General features: G+C 42.6%; 1 protein-coding gene across 11 annotated transcripts in view; it reads left to right on the forward strand.

Annotated features, from left to right (window-relative positions):
- The window catches only part of TRERF1 (transcriptional regulating factor 1), a 102503-nt gene that overhangs the window by 31967 nt on the left and 53507 nt on the right, over window positions 1-17029 (forward strand). The window contains exon 1 of one of the 11 annotated variants that reach the window (XM_076334480.1): window positions 1910-1935. The exons of the other annotated variants lie outside the window; for them this stretch is intronic. The gene's annotated coding sequence lies outside the window, so the exon portion shown is untranslated. Of the gene's footprint in view, window positions 1-1909; window positions 1936-17029 lie in introns of those variants that run through there. 11 annotated transcript variants of the gene reach the window in all.

The raw sequence follows: 17029 nt of genomic DNA on the forward strand, positions 1-17029 counted from the left end.
TGGCTCTCGTCTTTTGCCTTTAGAAGAAAACGTTCTGCCCTTGTTTTGTGTGATACCTTCTCAGGGTTGAAATTAATCCTGAGCTATGAATGTGTGTATCTCATTCTCCTTTCTCTGAGAGGGCTTCGTTTATCCCTTCCCCAGCAGCCTGGGCTGGAGAAGTGCCACTGTCCCCACTCCCTGTCCTCCTGCGTTGCAAGAAGCGGCTGTCCTGGTCATGCTCCTTCTCAAGGCCACAGTTGTCAGGTGTCCCTTGTTCTTACAACTATCCCTTACTACCATGGCATCAGTATTATTTTATTTATTTATGTATTTATTTTTAACCTTCTGCTCCCTTTCTGCGTTCCCTCTCCCCATTTACACCTGGGTTTCCATCCTTCCAGACAGGCATCTGGATCCTGCCCCAAGCGTGCCCTCGGGTCCTGTCTGTGCCTCCTGTCCATGTTTTTCCCTTGGCTGCTTACAGTTTTCATGGATATTGCCCGGCCCGTTCCCTGCTGTTTCTTCTTCTGCGGGAGTACTTCTGAAGCACTCACGTGTTTCTTGCTGCTGTTGCAATTAAAGGGGTTGCTATATTTTAGTCCCATTTAAAGCAACGAGAGACAGTCCAGTCTGTGCAGGGAGTAATTTTGTTTTAACCCTAGCCATGGTGACTTCCTTGTAATGGCTGGCTTTTGGCATCCATCCTAGTGATTATGTGATGGGGTCGGATAAAAAAAAAGAATAATAGATCTTTTAATACGCCTGAAGCCTAATGATGAAATTATGAGACTTGGCGAGCCTGCAGCACTGTTGATAGGTGCTGGACCTCTCGCCCAATATTTTCTTTTCCTTCCCCCGTACTTCCTTGTGCCTTTATCTTACTTCCTTCCAAGGAACCCGGGGCCCTTGTGAACTGCAAGTCAAGTTCCACGTGATGTCTGCCCGATAGCTCGGATCATAAATATAAAATCATTCTATGAGGCCTAATCTATTTTCAGAGGTACGTTTATGAGCTAAAAATTACTTTGATCGCTGAAACGGCATTGTGTCATTTTTGGAATGAAATGACAAGGAAGTAACTGTTATCAGGCCTATTTTCACCCGCCGTTAGCTTAGACCTGACAAATTGCAACTCCAAGGTCACTTGCCTTAACAGTTCCAAATCAGGTTGCCAATTAATATTGATTATCTGAAAAGCAGTAGGCTGATGTATATTCTATTAATAATAGCTGTTAATGCACTTTGTAATAGCAGTCTGTTTTGCAAACATTTTCTGGTTGTTCTTTTTTAATGAGTCTTGACAGTGAAAACCCTTGTTTAACACATGCAGAACTACGGTAACTGGTTGAAGTATTTGTGTTTTTTTGCATTTCGGGTGTGTTTTTGTTGTTTTTTTACTGGGAGTAACATTTGATTTTGAGACCAAATTGAGACAAAGTCAGAGAATGATTTCTGTCTAAACTGGTGCATTGTGGTTTCTTCTTGTGTTAGTGCACGTCAGTGCAAAACTCTTGCATCACTGCTAGATGAGTTTTAATAACTTCCTTTGACATTGCCTATGAATATTTTTGTCTCCACAGAAGCCATCTTAGAAAATCTTTCAAAGTAAGAAAGCTAATTTGAATAAAGCCGTAACAGGTAATTTGAGTTCCTTTTCTTGTGCTGCTAAGCTGTTGTGTCACAATATGTGGAAAGTACCTGGAAAGCACAGGGAGAAAAATGGGAAATCTCTCATGCATAAGGAAAAGCCTCTAGATAACAAAGTTTGGGGGGGAGAAAATATCTGTGTAAATGTAGGCATCAAGGTAAATGCTTTTTCCTTTTCTTTTTCTTCCAGAAAATTTGAATATTTGCATAATCTGATGTCGCAAGTTGTAAATGCTTAACACTTTTAAAAGAATAAATTACTTCAGTGCCTGAATATGTAGGTAACTGTCAGCGTCAAAGGATCAAGTGAGTTGGAAGGAATGTCTGGAGAACTCGGTATAGGCAGATACCAGGTGGAATATAGAAAGCAGGGGAATACATTCAACTAATATAACAGAGGCCTAGATGTAAGTTTATATATAAATTAAGACTAATCATGTTTCGAAAAGTGCATTTCTGTAGTTCTGCTTTTAATGTAAAAGTGGAATACTCACTTCCCCCTCCCCATCTCTGTCACACTGGGTTTCCCAAGCTGTTTGTTATAAGAATTGTGCTGCTTCTATAAAAATTGAGATGGAAAATTAACCTATTTCGTACTTTTTCAAACTACCCTTACAAAAAAGGCCACCTTTTGCTGTAGAATATCCTTGTTGTGAGTTGGCTGGTTCTGTAAGATGTAAGTAACTTTGCACTCTTGACTAAGCAATTAAGAGAAACTGAAATCATTACTGTAAAATGCACATTAAAGCTATAGGGCTAAGATGGAAAGAGCCATTTCAGCTTTTGCTTGAGAAGTGAACTGACCTGAAGTTCCCTTCGGAGTACGTAAAGCCCAAACAGGATGGGGTGCAGGTTAGCATTGCAGTCTCCGGAATGCATGTTGCTCGTCTTTCACCCCAGCCCACTCAGTGAGCTAATGCAGGTTATGAACCTGGCAAAACTACTAGCTCTGACTTCGCCTTAGGGTTATTTTTCTGACCCAAGTTCTCTGGGCTCCAACGGGCACGCAGGCACAAGGGGAGCATCAGGACAGACCCTGGGGGTTGCAGCTGCCCCTTTGGGGTGGGCGCCTGCCAGAGCAGGTCAGCAGGGTGACATGGGCATCACTGCTGCTGCTCACCACTGAGCCCACCACCCTGGCTGGATGCAACCTTCCTTCTCCCTTCTCTGATGTTGGTGGCGTGACTGGAGCTCAGAGGTGTGGTGTGGGGAGCAGGTGACCCTCTACCTGGTGAGCGCACAGGGTACCAGCTCTGCGGCTGTGGGGCGGCCGCCAGCTTCAGTGCTTGAAAATAGTGCTGGCAGCCAGGAACTTCTAACTGCAGCTCTGCTAATGACTAGTGTTGTGGTTTTGGGCAACTCCCTTGGTTGTCTTTGAGTCAGCTCCCCTGTCAGTAAAAAGGGGATGATGCTCCTTTGTAACTTACTGTTGAAATGATTAATTATTGTGCTTCAGATGTCAAGGTCCTGCCATGTATTGTTACCATTGGCATGGAGAGGCCTCTCGGCTTTTGTTAAGAAACCCTGGCTCCAAGAACACAACAGGTTGTGAGGACTGTTTTGTTTTGTTTTGTTTTTCCTGTTAACTTATGAAACAGATCAGACTGACTCTTGGTACCGAAGTGCTAACCACCACTACCGACCATTTGAATCTTGGCCCCCTCTCCTCCTCTTTTCCTTCCTCTCCACAACTCCCTTCTTGACTGTCCACTCTTCATATCAAACCTTTCCTAAACGAATTAAAGACAGGGTGCCAAACAGAGTTAAAATGGAAATTTTAGTTCAGGCTGAAGGTGAAATCCTAGCAGTGAGGCTAAGGGTTTGCCACTGGTGTAGCGAGATAGAGAAATGTTCTGCTTTTTTCTTTGAAACCCATTCCGCGTGGAGGCTGTGCAGTTTCCAGACTCTGGCTTGGTTGCCAACCTGAGATGTGCTGTTTTAAAAAAAAAAAAAGTCTAAAAATAATGTTGGGGGGAGCCCGGTGAGTGAAAAGTTGCAAAATTCACATATGAGATTAAACTTAACTTAAAAACCCCGAGATATTTAAATTAAAGGAAAGTATTAGTTGAGGTACCCAGACAGAGCTCTGAGAACAGCAGAAGTTTGTTTAGAATCACAGAATCATAGAATCATGAAGGTCGGAAAAGACCTCTAAGATCATCGAGTCCAACCGTCAACCCAACACCACCATGCCCACTAAACCATGTCCCTACACGCCTCATCTACACGTCTTTTAAATACTTCCAGGGATGGTGACACTTCCCTGGGCAGCCTGTTCCAATGTTTAACCACTCTTTCAGTAAAGAAATTTTTCCTCACGTCCAATCTAAACCTCCCCTGGCGCAACTTGAGGCCATTTCCTCTCGTCCTGTCGCTAGGATGTTTGCTGTTAATCTCCCACAAAAAATGTGCTCTCTTGGTTCATGATTGACCCCCAGCTGCGGGGGGTAACTTCCTGCTCCTGTTGAAAGAGCTGATGTGTTAAGGAGCTGAGGGCTTTCCCTAGTCCACCCATTTGGGTGGTGGGGTTGTATGCGGCAGGCAGCTGTCAGTGTTCCTGCTGGGTGGGTGCCTGTCTGCAGCCCAAGAAGCAAAGCCAGCTGTGACTCTTGTTTACCCTCTGGTTGCCCTCTTGATGCTCAGCCAGTGCACCTTGAAATTACAGGGGCTACTCATGACTTGTGGACTTCATGAACTCCAAGGAATGGGCTTTAGTTTTAGAAAACAGATCCTGTGAAATACATTGATAGACTTCAGTCCCCAGAATGAGCCTCTGGTATCTGTTCATCCTGTCTTACTAGTGCAGATGACAAACTCACACTTGGTAATTTCTACAGTGAGTCCATAACTTCTGTTGTTACTTTACAGAGATGCCCACTCCTGACTATAAATGACAGGAGGAGGCACGTCCCAGTTGTAAATTACAATGATTTCCCTCCGGAAGAATTTTAGGCGATTCTATTTTGTGCTTTAGAAATTCTTACGTGTTTTGTTCACGATTGTAGTAGTAGTATAGCAAACTTTTTTGTTTCTCTTTATCCGTGGAAGGATGTAATATAGTGCATTGTCCAGCTGTTAAAGTTGCTATTAAGAGTTCAAAAATGGAGAGAGGAAGATCTGGATATCTTAAGCTTTGGTGCTCAGATCTGCCTTGAGTGATTCTACTTGGAAATTGCTTCACGTTCCTCGTTTAGCCACACAAAAACTTGAGTCTCCAGCACCAATTAACATTAGCTAGAGCGGCAGAACGGTGGTTCGCAGTCTGTCCTGGAGCTCTGGGAGAAGCCTTGAATACCCTGAACTGAGGCTGTGGAGCACTTTGAAGACAAATGAACTTTGATTTTAATATTCTGATGATGCGTAGGGAGCAGCCGGTGCTTCTGAAGAGATGTGCTCCAAGAGCCGTACTGGTTGGAGTTACCTAAACGCAGAGGTCTGTATTTCCAAATGATTAGCATTGCTGCGAAGTGGGGAAGATGTAAGCGCCAGAGGAATTGTACAGGGTTTTAGTCAGCTGGATAAGATAGAAAGTGGTTCTTGTGGATACTGCATTTTGCAAGCTTGCTGTTGATGGGTTTCTGAGCGTACTACACATCATATCAATCAACTGTAATTATGTACAGTCAGGCAGAGGAGATTAATTCTGAACTCTTCAAAACTTTTTCCTCTGCCCAGCAGCATCTTTTTGGGGACTAGTTTTGGCTAATGTATTCTTTATCTTCTGAGTAAATTTTGGTAGAGACATTTAGCCATTTTGTGGGTAAGTCACTGATAACCATTATCCTCTTTGATAAGCCAAATATGCAGACTTTTTAAACTCTCAATGTAAGATGTATTTTCTGAATCTTTAGCTGTTCTTGTGGTATTTTCTTTTCTGAAGTGAATAGACCAGAAATGCATGTTGCCTTTGCTGTTACTGTTCTTAGATAATACTCTCCCTCCCTGCCTTGCCTTACACAAAATAATGTTCTTCTCCATCCAGAGGCTACGTTTCCTTGCTTAGCTGCAGATTCATGCAAGAAGTTTAGCATCTAGATTGTGTCTGCTGTGACCCCCAGTCTTTTTTACAGGACTGTTGCCTTCTCGAATGCAATTCCCCAAGAGTAACTCTCGTGGTTCTTTTTTTTTTTATTCGTAGGAGTTTGTAATTTTGTGTTATTGCTGTATTAAAACCAGCTGTTGTTCAGATAAACTGTACCTAGCAAAAAATATACTTTACCAGAAAGTAACCTGATTCAGTTTTCACTTACCGTTGCTCCAGGTTTCATGTTCTGTGCAGATGACAAGAAGTGATTTCGTATTTTCTTTCAGATCCCTGGTAACGGCAATGGACAGCATCCCATCAGGCCCCCCAAAATACCAAAGAAAAAATATGAGAGCAAGTGGGGTACATGGTGTCATTAGTGATAACACTTACAGGATTTTGAATCCCTAAATTGAACTTCTTGTACTTTGCAGTTTGGGTTTGTGTGAACATAATTACAGCTTTGAATTCTTTCTTTTAAATACCGCATGTATGTGGAGGAGTAGTTGTTTTGTTTTTGCTAAGTCGCATTTTTCTAGAGAATTGTGTTCATACCACTTGTGTTCTATTTTGAAGGTAAAATTTAATGTTGATACTATTTTTTGGTCTAGCTCTTGTATGAGATTAAGTACCAGACAGTTGCACATTTACCATAAACTAATAGTCAAAAGGTACAGTCTCACAAAGACTTGGCTAAAACTAAATGAATAGCTTTCAATTTCCTGTGGGTGGGTTTTTTTTTTTTTTCTCTGTGTGTGTGCAGTGCTTACCAATAAGGAATAGAGCAACTTTCCTCTTCTGAGGTAGCTATGTTGCCAACTTTTATACTGTTGAAGTAATTTTGTTAAACAGGAGGAAGAAAAAAGTTTGTAAATTGTCAAAAGGAATTTGTCTACAAAGTGTGCCAACAGGGTTGGGTCTGTTTTTCCTCCTCCATTTTATCAGGAGGAAAAAAAGCTTGTTGCTTTAGTACTTCATTAGCCTTTTGCTTTCAAATGTTGAGCCTTAACAGTATACTGCTTTCATGATTTATTATAAGTTGCCTGTGAGCATAGTATTTGAACACACCTCTTAGAGATTAAAAAGGTCAAGACCTTTACTTCCGTAGGGATGTTGTACACAGCCTCATTTTATGCGTCTCACTCTGCTCATTTCTGAAGTGACTTGAGTAATCTGCTTAGGGCAGTGTGGGAAGCTTGTGGGGACTGGAGTAATGGTACCCTCCCAGGAAAGCCACCTTCTGATGGTCAGGGAGTACTCTACGTTTGGTCTGTCTGTCGTAGGCTCAGATGAATTTTACCTCTAATAAATACTAGTGGTGTCACTTTGATCCTGTGCCTTGCTAGTTTGAAAACTTGAGTGTTATTCTAATGATTGCATGCTTTTTCTTATACAAAGGAAAAGCGTACACTCTCTGGCCCTTATCCTAGTTCGTGCTGTTAAAAACAGACAGGCAAAAGAGTAGACTCGACTGTGTCCCACTTAAACTTCCTCTGGATTTCTTGAATAGTCAGCTTGGAAGAACAAATTATCTCCTGTCCTTTTCCTCTCTGCTTTCTTCTGCTGGCTTGCAGCTTAAAATATCATGCCCTTTTGTAGCCTTAAGAGGGGGTGATGATGAAAAGTCTTCGCTAGAAGTGTTCTCTGAAGTTGAACTAGTTACACTATCAATCCCACCAACAAAACTCAATTGAAGTAGAGCTTTTTGACACAATGCTAGGAGGATATCCAACAAGCTTTTACTGATTGAAAAACATTAAAAATGTGCTTGGGATGTACCTGTGTAGCTTGCTGTGTAACTTTTTCCTTTGATGATCTTTTGGATGGACCATGCTGCCTAGAAAACTTCCCATTTCTACCAAGAGAGGCTGTTGGAGAGCCATCGAGGGGTGCCTGCATTATCTCTGTAGTAATTGATAAATGCATGCTCCATGTGTCGCTTACTTGGAGAGACCAGCTGTTGTTCCTCAGTTCTGGTTTGAGGGTTAGAGTCAGATGAGGGTGTGTTCTTGTTTCTCCAGTTTCCAGACATGGTGCGAGGGAACGAAAGGGATGAGATGGCATGCTCTGAATACCCTAGTGAAGAGTGGAGTCTTGAGATGTTTTGTGGCTCTGACTACTTGAGACACAAAAGGAGGTGAAAACTATTGTTTAATTTAGATTTCAGCAGGTACTTAAGGGTCATCTGTAGGATAATCTGGAGTTCTGTCATTAATTTCTGGTGAGACCTGTTATTGTATGAGGTTTGAGTAGAAGTAGCAATGGCCACTGTTCAACAAAACCATAGCTGGCAGTGGTTAATGACAAGGTATTCTCTTGCATTATTAAAGTACTTTTATTAAAACAAGAAAGAGGGCTGTGTGTCCAGATGTCATGTTGATGGATCCTGGTGCAAGAATCAAAACAAGTAATGCTCTTTAAGCACTAGTGAGTCACGTACAGTTAGGAGCTCCCGTGCTGTCTGTCATGCAAGACAAGTTCACATTTGCTTAGCCTGCCTTCTTTTCATACATGATTTTGATTTTTCACTAGTGATTAAATTTGAAAATCATTTCCTTATGTTCTCAGATGTTGCCGTAATATTAAAGTGTTAATCCTTTTCTGGTTGCTCGTCCTCTTTCGTATATGTTTGTTTACTTCTTGTTAAAGAAATACACTTTTATGTAATTGTACAATATTATCTGAAGAATAGTTGAGGGGGGGGAGAGAGAGACCGACCTTCTATGTTCTTTTTCTCCGGTTTAAAACAAATTGAGACTTACGTGATACTTCACTACCAGTCTCTCACTTACCCAGGGAAATTACCTTTAAAGACCAGACCCTGAGAGTGTTCTTTTCATTTGGAAGGGGTTAACATCAGCTTTTCATGTTCAGCTGGTGTGGCTGGTATCTGGGACGTAGAAACACAGCTATACAGGTTGCTGTTGGTGAGAATGTTGTTTGTATAAGTAGTTTCCATAGCAGGTGATGAACTTCCTTAATGATTTAATTACTTAATCTCAGGAAATCCTTGGGGAAAAAAGATGTCTGGGAAGTTCTGCCAGAGACTTACATAGGTGTGGTAATAGAGGAGGGAAGGGATGACTTCTGAAGTTACATGCAGGGCGAGAAGCGCTGGAACAAGCGTTGGCCAGAAATGCTGAAATACAGAATGAATTTGGGGAGATGGGACATGAGTTCTTCTGGAGGTTAGCCCAACAGCAAGTCACTTTAGCCTGAGCGTGCCTCTGAGTTTCCACCTGTGTGAGATGAATTGTAATATGTGCCTCAGAAGTACTGTGAAGGTGCTAAATTAATGCTTTCGGTGAAAGATCGCAGGATGCTTTGAATAAAGCTTTACAAAGTGCACAGTGTTCTTACTGTTAATACCAAATAGTTTGTGTGTATCTCTTAAACGACAAAGAAACTGAAATGTGCCAGATTTGTGAAGCTGGAGAAACGTTTGCTTGTTATTTTGAAAGAGCTGGAAAGTGCAGATGGAGAAGGGAGGATTGAAATGTAGGTATGGAGGAAAAAATTCCATGGACTGTCGTCATGGATGTGGTTTTGAAATCCTTCATCTTGTTGCCTCGTGTCTGTAAATCAGCTTTGTAGGTGGCTGAGCATTTCTGAGCAGGGTGAGAGGGAAGGGAGTGTTCACCAATGCAGAGTAATGCATGGCAGAGGAAGCTGCTGCTTAAACTCTTTATTTGAAGAAAATGTGACAAACCAGGAACTGCTATAGTCCTTTCTTAAATAGGAAATACATGCAACCACAAAAGACAAGCGCAGAACTAAGTGACTGGCTGGAACCTATATTAGAAATCCGAAGTTACAAGAAACAGTCTCTCGGCCTACTTTGCCGTTTGGATCATACTTCAAAAGCTGATAAAAAGGCCAATATGCAACCCACCAGCAGAATAACAATTAGCGGCATTTTAAGCTGCACGTTGTCCTTTCAAGTGATGCCTTTATCCGCTCCGCTCGGTGTCACTGAGATGCAGGCGCTCTTCACAGTGGGTGGGGATCTTTGCTGTCCTGTCCAAACTGTCCCCAGCTTCAGGGTGTCTCTGTCTGCTTTGCCCAGGCTCCGCTTCTTCTCCACCACAGGCTTGATGTGGGCTTACAAAAATCACTTGGTTCGCTTGAAGCCAGCTCGCAGAGAATGGGAGAGATTCACGTCGTCTCAGATGGCTGGAGCTTCTTGCTGTGTTTCGGTTATTTTGGTTGGTAACAGTGAGGTGTGAACTTCCTGTGAGCAGGTGAGAAGTGAAAGCCCTGCCTCTCCCTTGCTTGGGATACTAGCACGCTCAGAAATGAGGAAACTGCTACCCTTTAACTTTGTGATGGAGGTCAAAACACAAAAAAAACCCCAAACCCCTCTTACTCAGAGAAGCGAGTCCTCAGCTTGGCTATTTAGGAACAGCTACGTGATGATCGGGGCATTCTGATGGGCAAGTTGGCTGTCCTTTGTTAGTTCTGACTAATGAAACATTTTATTTTTAAATGAGCTCTGGTAGATATGTTCTTAGCTAATCAGTTAAATATCCTAGGGAAGGCTTTGTGGCTAGTAATTAATTCTGGTAATTAATTCTGCTGTTGAACTAGGGTTCAACAAATGGCTGCGCTGGTTTTACTTAAGCAATGTTAACCTGAGGAGATGTGTTGAAACTTCTTTGACCTTTGTTAAAAAGTTAAAGCTCTATTAAACTTTAGCCAAGGAAAAGAACACCTTTAGGTCTACATTATGGTGTTTCCGTCCCCTAAATAAATCCATGTGGACAAAGCAGCACTGGGTAGTTGGGTCTGGTGTCTAGAACCCTGCTTTTCAAGGGAATCCTCTCCTACAGGCTGTAACATCAACTGACATCCAGCAACGTTGCGACGATGGGTTCAGACTCTTCTGCCCCTGCTCCTCTTTATGCATGCTACTCTTCCAGCACACCATTGCAATGCTGGTGCCACTTGTCTAAAAGATAAAGTTCTCTTACTCTAGAAAAGCAAAAGTAGTACAACTAAATTGGTACTTTTGCCTATATTACTGCTATTTAGTAATGATAGCAATTCTCCTTTTTGAGCTAAAAGCACAAGAAGCACTATGTTTTGACAAGTTGTTCTGACTCAACTTCAACCATAGGTTTTTTTTTTTAATAGTCACTAAATGCTTTATTGTATATAAAAAACAAAACAAAAACATTTTTGTATTGGAAGAATGAGTATCTGATATGACAGCATAGAGCAAAAGTTTATTATGCGTATACAGTTGAAATCAGTTAACTTGTTTAAACTGTATTGTAGACACAGTGCTCCTGCATTTGAAAAAGTTTCATGACTCCATATAACCATATCAACATGTTTCCATAGTTAATTTCCAGCCTACAATTGTATTATCTTTTGTCTAATGGAACATCATCATATTAAGTAAACTAATAACCATAATGTTAATGTTGCTGATGCTTTATTAGATACTATATTAAAAAAAAAAACCCAACAAAACAACAAACCACAATCCTGCATTCACTTAACCAGGGTATGTTTTAACTCATGAAGCATTTCTGTGAGGGGGAAGTGAAGGTTACATTTAAAAATACTGTATTCAGTGCTCAAAATGGACCAGTATACAACAGTATGCCATACTGTTGCTTGTGAGGACGTCAAATATACACCCAGTGCTCTTCAGCACTTTTCTGCAAAGAGGAACACATTTTATACCGGGACTTCTGTCACATTTATGTATGCCTACACGTATGAAGCAAATAGAGAAATAATGGCAGTGAGTATAAATGGGTGATGAGGCAATGTGGTTGTTTGGAAAGGGAAGGGAGAAGTAACTACAAGCCTTTAGTTGGTAGAACTGTGATAATTTTGTGTCAAGACCACTGATAATTATACTGAACGAAGTTATTTCTTCTTAAATTTGAAAATGCCACCAAAAATCAGGGGTATGGCAAATAATGACATGTCCTTTGTCACACAGGGGATTAATTTTGTTTTGATATGGACTTACTTGAGTAGTATGAGAGAATGTTAGAACAGACCAGTCCACCTCTGTACATTATGCAGAGGGAAGGGGGTGCTACATTCTGGAGAGCAGTTTACATTGGAAGGGAGCTAGAGTGATGGTAAAAAGCTGACAAAATACAGAGTCCTTGCAGCACTACTAAAAGAATGGATATGGTCTTCGGATGCAAAAGCCAAACATGTCCTGTAGGAGTATTTTACCAGTGTATGATGGCACAGGATCATTACTGGAATACAGAGTCCAGTTCTTACGTGCCTGCTTTAGAAAAAAACGCTGTAAAAAGGAAGAAAAGGCTTCAGAGAGCTGAGAGATTGATTACAGTTGGAAAACCTGTTTTACTGTTAGATTTTTTTTTTTTTTTTAAATAAAAAGCCTACCATGCTTACTTTAAGTGAAGTGGCTGGGTTGTATTTTGCAAATATCTATAGAGGAAAGAAAGTACAAAGCTCTTCAGTTTAGTAGGAGGAGGTGTAATGAGACTGAACAGCTGAAAGTTGAAACCAGATGAATCTGGGCTAGTTGTAACACACAAATTATTAAGTAGGATAAATTACTCAGTGAAACAACTCCCTTTGGATGTGATGGATTCTTGATCGCTTGCTTGTGAGTTAGAACTACATGTTTTTAGCAAGGGAGGTTACTGCTGATGTATATATGTTCTGGACTTTAACAAGTAATGTATCTGCATGTAGGTCTGCGGCACACCTTGGGTGGAAAGTCAGACAGGCGATCGCAATGGTCTGTTCTGCTTTCTGGGTCTGTGGGAGGTGGATAGAGGCCACCTGATGCTGTGAAATGATGTACCAGCCAAGTCTGGTGTTTGTGCTCGTATTTATTCCCAGTACCATCTCTAGTAGGCTGGTGAGGTTTTCTGTTTTGTTGTTTCTTTTCTCTCTTTGACAAATCTGCTGGTTTTTGGTTCATGACTCAAAAGGGAGAAAACAGGATTTAAGTCCTGCCCACCCATGCGTGTGGAGAGGGGCACCTGTCGTGAGAGCAGGGAGAGTTCTGAGGAGCTTTTGTTTGGGGTATTTTCAGTAGCTGGGGGTTGGGGGTTTTGTTTGGGTTTTTTTAGGAAGATGAAAGGATTCAGACAAATGAAGTTTTGCATCCATGCAGGTATCCTGCTGGAGTAAAGAACAGTACAAGTAGAATAGAGGGGAAAATGAACTTATGAGCAAGGGTTTTATGCAATTTTTGCTTGATCTTTTGGGAAATAGGTGAATTGGCACAGGTCATGGAAAATGAAAAGCTAATGCACTAGGAACCGTCCACTGTTAGGTGGGTTTTCCAGATTCATTCCATATCAGTAGCAACTGGACTTTTTTTTTTTCTGGTGACTGTTTGTTTACCCATCTAAAATAAAATTTGTGTTAATCTAATTTCAAATAGAGGCATGTTTCCATCGCTGTGTCAAACTTCTGGCACACTTTTTGCAATAAGCATTGCCCTGTGTTTCCACAGAGAGGCGGAGGTCACACTAGTTGGGTTTCTTGCCTGCCTCTGGATTTGCCTCTTTGGGTCGGAGCAGAGGACACAAGGTAGAGCTGTTCAACACTGCTGCACCTGGGCAGTGGATCCAAGCTGGCAATTCAATATTATTTACAGGGGTGAAAATAAAATTCATATGTGCAATTTAATGTCTTAAAAACAAATTAATTCCACTTCTTGTCCCCACAGTGGCAATGCTTGTGTAGAAGTCTCTATCTAAATTGTGTTGGTGGGGAGACCTTTGTGGAGGATGAAGTGTAGTTGTGTTTTAATGAAAATTCAGGGTACTTGTAGCGTTTGCGGCGTTATGGCAGGGCTCTGTTTCACTGAGTATTGGGAGCTCCGTGAGGACAGCGGAGAAAATGCCACTGCCTTCACTTCTGACACGTATTGAGCGTGAATTATTTATGGTACTTCCTTGCAAATGGAGTGTTCTGTAGTATATTTGTAAATAATGAATTCTTTATGACAGGACATCTGTGTCTGTGGATCCTGTGTCACAGAACTGGTTTTCTAAATACACTTTATGATAAGATATCTATCCCTTTTCCCAGGCTGCCCTGCAATAAAGTACTTTTGTATTCCTGCTGTATCTGTTATCCATTTTGACTCTGACTCATAAATGATATATAGATAGATACATATGTAAAAGTTTTGTGTTGTTTGTTGTGAGTTGATACACTGTTAAGTTCATTTTATAATAAGTAGTAGGTGTCTATATGTAAACATTCTGATTTTTTTCACTGTGTAAAAATCAGGCTGGGGAAGACTTATGTGCCATATAAAGTAAGTTTGCTTCTTCTAACTTTCCTGGAGAGTACATATTTTTGTAAGACAGTACCTTTTTTTTTTTTTTTTTTAAATTAATAAGAACTAGTTGCTGGTTATGCCACTGGTTTGTGGAGGTAATGAAAACGCTAAGTGCAGTGTGTAATTCAGAATGATCGTACCAGAAGTGGGGGATGATTGCCTGTTTGGCCCAGTACGTGACTTTGGGGCTAACTTCTTCCCTTGCTTGTCTGTGCAGTTTGAGTAGGGTTCACCTGAATGCTTGACTTGCGTAGGACCCTCCTACAGTGCGTCCCCTAACAGGACACTAGCAAAACTTCTCCGGCTCTTTAGGATAGTGAGTGGCAACACTGAGTGTAAACTGTACCTTCTGCAAAATGTTAATACCACTTTTTAAGCATCCTGCCTAGTTATTTCTTGCCACAGGGTTGTGGAAGAGGCTGCTTTACCTGTTCCTGCCTGCTATCATCTCCCGCATGAGCATGGGGAGTGTTTCTGTGGCGCAGGAGAAGTTGCCACCTTGGGAGACCGCAGCTTCATGGCCCACCAGTGGGTGGCTGAAGGGGCCACCCTTGCCTGTGCTGACTGACCCACTTGTGCGGCTGTCTGCTGAACCAAGTCACTGAAAGGATCCGAGCTGGAAAAATAATTTTATGGGAGGAAAAGGCTAGTTTGTCACCAAGCCCATTTCAGTGGCTCTTTTTCTGCGTGGTCCGTGGCTGGATTCTGCTTGATCGGCGAGGGGGCAGCTGGCTGGGTCAAGGCTGGGAGCTCTGTGGAGCAGATCAGTACCAGAGCCCTGTCAAGGTGGGAGGCTGGCTGGCCTGGTTGCTGGCCAGCATGGTCCGGAGGCATGTTTGGAGCAACTGTGGAGGGAGCAGCATCGTTACCATCTCAGCCATATTTGCTGAGCCAGTGTAATACGTTGGTTATGGTGTCACATGGATGAGAAACGTGCTGAGAGAGAAAAATGCTTTAGTTCTGGTACGCTAAAAAACCCCCAAACAAGCGCTGTATTTTCCTTTGGCAAAGAGTATGGAGGAGTCTTCCATTAAATCACCTCCTGCATACCCTCCCTCGTTGGTGTGTGGTGCCCAGGCAGCAGTGTGCCAGTCTGGTGCCCTGCCGTCCTCCCCTCTCCCACCCATCACTTCTCTTCCTTTTTTCCCCCCTCTGTAATTACTCCCAGGAACTTAGTACCAGTTACCAGTTGTCAGTCACTCAGTTTTGCAGCTAATGTACTACTAAGCCTTTTTAATTCCTTCAAAAAGAGAAAGAAGTTCGTGCTGGATGCCCGCCTGCCCCTGCGCGGCTGCTGCGGTTGCCTAGCAGCCAGCGGGAGGCACCGGGAGGAGCGGCTCGCCCCTCCTTGAATCATCTGCTGAGAGAAACAGAAGACAGTTATTACTGGTTACATTCGTTAACATCTTTTTTTCTCTGTCTCTCCCGCATGCACGCGCGCGCACACACACACACAGAGTCTTACCTGCTTCTGCTCAGCAGTTTCTCACGAGCTGTGAAATGGAGTCTCCTGCATTCAAGTAATCCTCGCTGCTCACAGGCTTACGTGAAATAACGCAGTAACTGTCGCGAACGACTGTGAGGTCTCAGTCTGCACCATCACAAATGTACTGCATAGATGTTTTACCGTCTCTTGAAAGAGTGGGGTTGGTTAGACACTTCAGCTGACAAGATCGTGGTTTTGCACGTTGGCCTCTTACTTAAGTTGCCCATTTTTAGTTGCAGGGTGCTCGGCGCTTCTCACTGCTTTTCCTCACAGGCTCTGACGGAGTAGCTCCACTCAATCTTCTTGCAGTTGCTGGAGATGTCTCCAGCTTTCAGCCAGAAGTTGTGGCCTCTTCTGTTACCAGGACTGGTAGAAAAATAGACGTGCCCTGCCGTGGTTGAGATCTCGGGTGGAGGGTGGGCTGTGTCCAGGGGAGGCTGAGGTGTGTTGGGTTGCTCTGAGGCTGCCCTGGGGAACGAAAACACCCTGAAAACACAGCGGGTGGCTGAGGGTCATGGTGTCTGTTAAACTGCCAGAGCAGCTTTGGTGCAAGTGAGGGATGGAGGTGCGGGTCTCCAAAAGAGGATGGGTACCAAGATGTCATTTGTAGAACTTCAGCTTTGTTCCAGAGAGTTTTCTGTAAATTTGAGCTGGAGAAGAAAGGATGAAGAATGCCTCTAACTCCTGGTGTATCCAATTAACTAGCTCACTGCTTATCTTGCCGTGGTTGTAAGTGCCAGTGTAATGTACTATTTTGGAGCAGGGACTGTCCTCAAAGTGATACAGCTGTGAAGTGTCCGGTGCAGCGGGATCCTTCCTTCCATCCTTCTCCTGTAAGGATGTTTATTTCTGACAGGCGCCTCTGACTTCAGTGGAAGTCAATGATGCAAACAGAGAAGCTGCAGTCAAACGTCAGCCGGTTTCATCTGTCATTATACTTTTCATTTTAAGGCAGATTCCTAGACAGCCACGAACCTAGAGTTGGAGGAATGAGCACATGATTTATGTGAAGAAATATAGCGGGTAGTGCTTGGATTTTCTTTTTAGAAGGCTAATTGTGTTAATTTGCTTGAGACACAATTATCTCAATGGGATTGATTTGTTTAATTAACTCGGGATGCCTGCAGGTTAAACAGTGAGTATAAATAGAAGGACAGTGGAGAATGTAATCACAATGTTTGTATAGCAGAAGGATTGACTCATATGTAAATGAAGTGCTGCAAGCCTGCCAGGCTAACCTAGTTCTGGGGTGGTTTCTAGATGCAAAAATCTCTCATGCTGTCATGCATAACACAGGGCCTGTACACTCAGGAATACGTTGGTGAAGAGTGTACACTGTAGTACTAATGGCAAAAATACTTTGCTCCTGTTGTAAATGCCTTGTGTAAGAGCACTTTTGTGAACGCTGCATAGGGATGGTGTCTGGAGGAGGCGGTTTGTGCTGGACCACTGCGATGGCACTGCCCTGATGCAACCCAGCAGCTTCTTCACTGTTGACCCTCTCGTGAGAAATCAGTGCAGTTTCTTCTTCCCAACGTTGCAAAGTCCACTTCTGAACAGAGAGCGCAACTACCCTGTACCTACCATC

The sequence above is a fragment of the Aptenodytes patagonicus genome, chromosome 3 (assembly GCF_965638725.1).
Source record: "Aptenodytes patagonicus chromosome 3, bAptPat1.pri.cur, whole genome shotgun sequence".
Taxonomy (NCBI): Eukaryota; Metazoa; Chordata; class Aves; order Sphenisciformes; family Spheniscidae; genus Aptenodytes; species Aptenodytes patagonicus.